Source organism: Suricata suricatta, chromosome 5 (assembly GCF_006229205.1).
Source record: "Suricata suricatta isolate VVHF042 chromosome 5, meerkat_22Aug2017_6uvM2_HiC, whole genome shotgun sequence".
NCBI classification, from domain to species: Eukaryota; Metazoa; Chordata; class Mammalia; order Carnivora; family Herpestidae; genus Suricata; species Suricata suricatta.
The window spans coordinates 121,524,980-121,530,979 of NC_043704.1; positions in this window are offsets into that span (position 1 = coordinate 121,524,980).

Sequence of the window (6,000 nt, forward strand, 5' to 3'; positions counted from 1 at the left end):
CTCCATTTCTCTCCTGTTATAATCGAAAGACTCGAGCTGGAAGGTGTTGCAAAGAATGCATCTGGTCCAGTCACCTTAATTTGCCCAACAGGAGATTGAGGCCCAGAGAGGGAGAGGGATTATACTATAGTCACACAGCAATGTATGGGGCTTCCTTGCCTGCTCCATCACCCCAGCCAAGGCCACTCTCCTAAACCCCAGACCCATCTCCAACTGCCCACCTGACACCTCCAGTCTGAGGTCTGATGGGTGCCTCACATTTAGCACATCCAAAATCAAAATCCTGATTTCTCCCCAAACCCATGCCTGCATGGGCTTCTTCATGGTCTTTCTCCTTCCCTCTGGTTATATGTGAATTCACTTTTGCAATTACTAAAATTGAAAATTCGAACACCAATCCTTAACCATCTATCTGTCTTCCTCTACTTTTCAATTCTCTCTCTCTCTCCCCCCTCACTCTTTCCTTGCCCCCCACTACCTCCATCACCACATTTGGTCTATCACCAAATCCTATCATCTAGCTTTTCACCACTTATCACCCCTGGCTCAGACCACCGTCTTCCCTTGCCTCAGTGGTCTCTTTATTGGTCCTCTGGCTTTTGCCCTGGGCCCCTAAGTCTATCCAGAACAGAGGGGCCAGAACAGAAACATAAGTGGCTGTCCAGTGACTTCCAGTTTTGTTCAGAGTAACAGCAAAGTGCTTCCTGTGACCCACAGGCCTTCCATGATTTGCTTCCCCCACCCCCACTTCTCCAACCTCATCTCTTACCTTCTCTCCCTCACCCACTCCACTCTAGCCAAATCGCCCTTCTTGATGCCCCTCATCCCCACACCAGGCCTTTGCACTGGCTGTCTGCCCAACAAACGTTCTTCCCCCAACATCCACAAAGAGAATTTCCTCACTTCCTCTAGATCTTTACTCAAAATTCATCTTCTCCCTTATATATATGGTCATATGACTTTTGACAAGGGTCCCAAGGCTACTCAATAGGAAAAGACAGTCATTTCAACAAACAGTACTGTGAAGGCTGGGCATCCACATGCAAAAGAATGAAGTTGGACCCTTACATAACACGTTTACCAAAATTAACTCAAAGTTGATCAAAGACCTGGGCATAAGAGCTAAAACTATAGAACTCTTAGAATAAAACATAGGAGAAAAGCTTCAGAAGATTAGGTGCAGCAATGATCTCTTGGATATGACACCAAAGGAACAGATAACAAAAGGCAAAATGGATAAGCTGGACTTCATCAAAATGAAAACTTTGTGGATCAAAGGACACTATCAGGAAGTTAAAAGGCAACCCACAGAATGGGAGAAAATATTTGCAAATCATATATCTGATAAGGGTTTACTATCCAGTACATATGAAGAACTCCTACAACTCAGCACAAAAAAGAAAGACTCAACTCAATAATAGGTAAAAGACTTGAATAGACATTTCTCCAAAGATACATAAGTGGCCAGTAAGCACGGGAAAAGATGCTTGATATCATTAATCCTTAGAGAAATGCAATCAAATCTACCCTTCACTACAAAACTTACTCCTTGCTCATTAGGATGGCGTGATGTGTGTGGACATATAGATAATGGAAGGCAAGTGTTGACAAAGATGTGGAACAATTGGAACCTTGGTGCATTTGCTGGTGGAAATGCAAAATGGTACAGCTGCTATCATAAAGAGTATGGAAGTTCCTTTAAAAAGTCAACTTAGAATCACCATACAATCCAGCAATTCCACCTCTGGGCACATACACTAAAGAAGTAAAAGCAGAGACTGAAAGAGATACTTGTACACCCATGTTCATATCAGCGTATTCTCAATAGCCAAAGGTGGAAACTGTCAGATGAATAGACAAAGAAAGTGTGGTACATGCATACAATGGAATATGGGGAGTTGGTGTTTAATGGGTACAGAGTTTCAGTATGACCTGATGAAGAAGTTCTGGAGATGGACAGTGGGATGGTTGCACAACAGTATGAATGTACTGAATGCCACCACTGAACTGTACACTGAAAAATGGTGAAAATGGTGAATTTTATGTTAAGGTATATTTTACCCCAATAAAAACAAATTTTAAAAATTTATGCCACTCTTTCTAAAATTCCTATCTCCTCCCACAAGATGACTCATATCTCCTTTCCTTCCTTTATTTTTTCTTCTCAGCGCTTATGACTATCTAATACATTATTATATTTTACTTTTTTGTGCTTTATTGCTGCCTCTCTCTCAGAAAAAAAGAGCCAGAATATAAACTCCACCTGGGCAGAGATTTTTGTCTGTTTGCCAGTGCATCCCCAGGACCAAGCCTAGTTTGGGCACCTGTATAAACATCAGTTGAATGAATGGAAGGCACTAAGGGTGTTGGAGGCCAAGAAAAAGATGCCTCAGGCCATCTCAAGCAAATTCACAGTTCCCCAGAGGGGCTCTGACCCTAGAAAGGGGCCAGGACCCTGGAGGTACTTCCAGGCTTCCGTTTCCCTCAGCGTCCAGGGAGCTGCTCTCCTAGGTTATTAGTGTGACTGCCCGAAGGGCAAGGAGTTCATGGGAAAGGAGCTCATCAGAGCCACAAGAGAACCAGGAAGGATCCCCCTCCTCCTGCAAACACTGCCCAGTCCCCTGAGGGAAGTGGCTGATGGGCGTGTCCTCAGCAGATGCAACTGACAAGCCAAGCTCTGAGCCAATAAGACAGCTACAAGCACTTATTGGGCGCCCACGGTGTGTCCAGCTCCTTGCTGAAGCTATGGAGCCAGCAGGAGAATCATTCAGCTTCTACAAGTTGTACCTGAGGATGGACACGCACACACCCCCATAGATAATATGGGTGAGAACTGAGTGCCGTGTGAGATAGGTCATGCAGCCTGACAGTGTCTCTTCCCTTTCTCGTGGCTTCTTAACCCTTTTACACAGCCAGAGAATTCCTGCCCCACCTGCCCACACCAGATCCCAGGGAAGTACATTATGCTGGCCATACCTTAGTGTGAAGCTAACCTAAATGTTCTTTCTCGCCAAGGGATTTCACATCTAATTTTTATCTTTAACTTTTTAATGAATTTTCTTATGTCCTAAGAAGTGAATTTGAGGTTTCAAATGTGGTACAGTCAGGGGAAAACTGTATGTGGAGAGATATTCCAGGACCTTAAAATGGAACCCTACTAGAGCTATGTGTCTGGTGTAGGCCTGAGGGCCTCAGGGAAGAGGTGATCAGCATGAACCGGAGGGGGTGTACCCAAGGAGGGGGTGTACCCAAGGAGGGGGCTCCTGTCCCAGAACAAGCTGGATGAAGTAACAGGGTACAGGGAGTGGGGAGGAGATCATGAACCCAGCTGACTAAAGCCAAGATGCAAAGGGAAGAGGACATGTTGTTCTTCCGAGGACCCAAGATCCATGCCTGATCAATGGATATTCATAGAGCCTCCTTGTACCAGGCCCTGGGCTAGGTGCTGGGGCCCCATCAAATATTATCCTCATCCTGGCAGAGTCCACAGCCCAGGCATGGAGGCCATAACATAAAAGAGAGGCTTGAGGGGGCAGGGGGGCCCAGAGATGGGGCTCCTAGCTCAGACTCCAGGATCAGGAATGACTTCCAGGAGAGAACACCATCTGGGCTGGGTCCTGAAAGTTTAAGGACAATTCAGCAGGTGTAGAGGAAAAATAAGAGATTCCCAGCTCAGGAGGAGGCATGTCCAGAGGCTTCACAAGTACTTGAGGAGTAGTGAATGCTTGGTGGCTGAAAGTCCAGCATCTGGGAGCAAGGAGAATGTTGGGATCAAAGAGGTCACTGGGGACTAGATCCTGGGGGACCTTGGGTGTCATGCTGAAGATCTGAGCTTTCTCCTTGAGTCCAGAGTTTTAGGCTGGAGTGTACTAACGTCATATCTGGGACTTAGAAGATATTTCCTATTGCCCCATGGAGACTGGGTGGAGGAGGCTGGGCTAGAGCTGATGGAATCAGTTGGGAATCACAGAGTAATCTGGAGGATAAATGAGAGTGGCACCAGAACTGGGAGATTAGCCAAGGAGAACTTAGCTGTGGGAAGGGAGGGTGAGGGACTCTCAAGGACAAGCCTGAGGCTGAGGCTTGGACAGGTCGGCAAGTGGTGCTGCAGGCTCTGTGCCTGAGCTGGGGAAAAATGATGCCAACAGTTGTGAAGTATTGAGGTGAGGCGTCTGCTGGGCATGCAGGTGGAGACCGGTGAGGTGCTGAGCTCGGAGGGGAGGGCTGAGCTGGAATTACCGCCACAAACACACAGAGGGTGACAGGACAGGGATGTGATCACCCAGAAAGTGGAGCAGTGAGGACAGAGCTCAGGGAGCACCCCAAGGAACGGCGGTACTCAAGGTAGGGTAGAAAGAGATGCACTCCAAAGCTGACAAAGAAAGACCAGTTCTGGGAGTGAGAGGCTGTGTAGCCAGCAGGTTGGTCATTCAATCATTCACCAAATGAGTGTCTTGTAATTGGAAGGAGTGATTGGAAGGGCTGAGAATTGTTTCCCCACTTCAGGAGCTTGGTCACCCCTGCAGCCTCCCTGGGTCAGAGCTCATTCCAGACGCGGAAGGAAAGGGGTCCTCACACTCCTTCTGTCCTTGATCTCCAGATCCTACACCCCATTGTGTGGGGAGGCAGCATGCATTCTGAAGTTAGACCCATGGGCCTGAGTCTCATGTCAGCCTCTTATGAGCTCTCTGACCTCTGGCAATTTACTTAACTTCTCTAAGCCCTAAGAGTTCCATCTATGAAATGGGGACAACTACCTCTCGGTGTTTAGAAGATCTAGGATTATGTGTGTAAAATGCACCTGGGTGAGCACCTGATTTTACATCCATTATTCATTCTTTGAATAAGCACCCATTATGTGTCTTCTGTGTTTCCAGACAGTGGGTGAAGCCTGGGAACACAAAGATGAATACTCTAGAATTCCTTGTCTGAAGGAACTAACAGTCAGCGAAGGAAACAGCAAATAACAGACATGGCTGCAGTGAGGTCAGTACCCTGAAGTTGGGAGTGGAGAGAGAAGGGCTCCGGGCTCACTCTAGCTCTGCTCTTGCTTGCTGTGTGACCATGAGCAATAACTCAGCCTCTCTGAGCTCCAGGTTCATCTGTACCTCCTAGGTGGTATGCACTGTGAGGAGATTCATAGGAAGGAGAGATGGTTAAAGTTTCCAAACCTCAGGATATTTTTTTTCCACAATTTCTGGGAACTTTGAAGAGAAGCTGGAATGGAGGTGGGAGGTAACAGAAACAATTGCAAAGACAGAAATTAAGCCAGCAAGAGTACAAGCCAGGGACCATTGCCCTCTGGCTCCCACGGCCTTCGCCCCCAGTTCTATCGACATGAAGGGGAGCTGTTGAGGACTTCCCAAACCAAAAGGGAAAACAAGTGCATTCTTGAGATTAGCTGAGGCAAACGAGAGCCAGGAGAGCCTCACGTTCCCATGGGCCCGCCTGGGCTGTCCACAGGAGAGGGGCTGGGCAGCAGCAGACAGAAGGCCAGGGGGTGATGCAGAGGCCACACATTGTGAGAGGGTACCCCCAGCACCCGTTGTGGCCCCAGGGGCCACTCTTTGGGCTTCTGCTCTGTTCCCAGGGCCCAGGTCTCCATGCTCCACTGGACTCAGCAAACACTTACCAATAGCTAGACTCCCTCAGCCACCAAACACCGGTCAAGACTTAGCAGGAACCAGGGCCTGCATCAGGCTTGTGGGGGTGGGGGCACAAAAATAAGGACCAGAAGCCACAGCCTTTGTGTTCCCTGAGGACCCTCTCTGTCTGTCTCTGTAGTGGTGGGAAGGACCAATAATGTGACCAGTGCTGACAAGGGTTCAAGGAACTGGGGTCAGAAGGAGTCCTGAAGCTTGTGTCCCAGCAGAGGTGGGCACAGAGTAAAACCCTGGAGCCCAGATAATCAGATGGTTGCTCATCAAGATGGATAGTCAGTGGCTGATCTTTGGGTCTCTGAAGACTCGGCCAGGGCAATCCCTGGAATCATCATCTCTG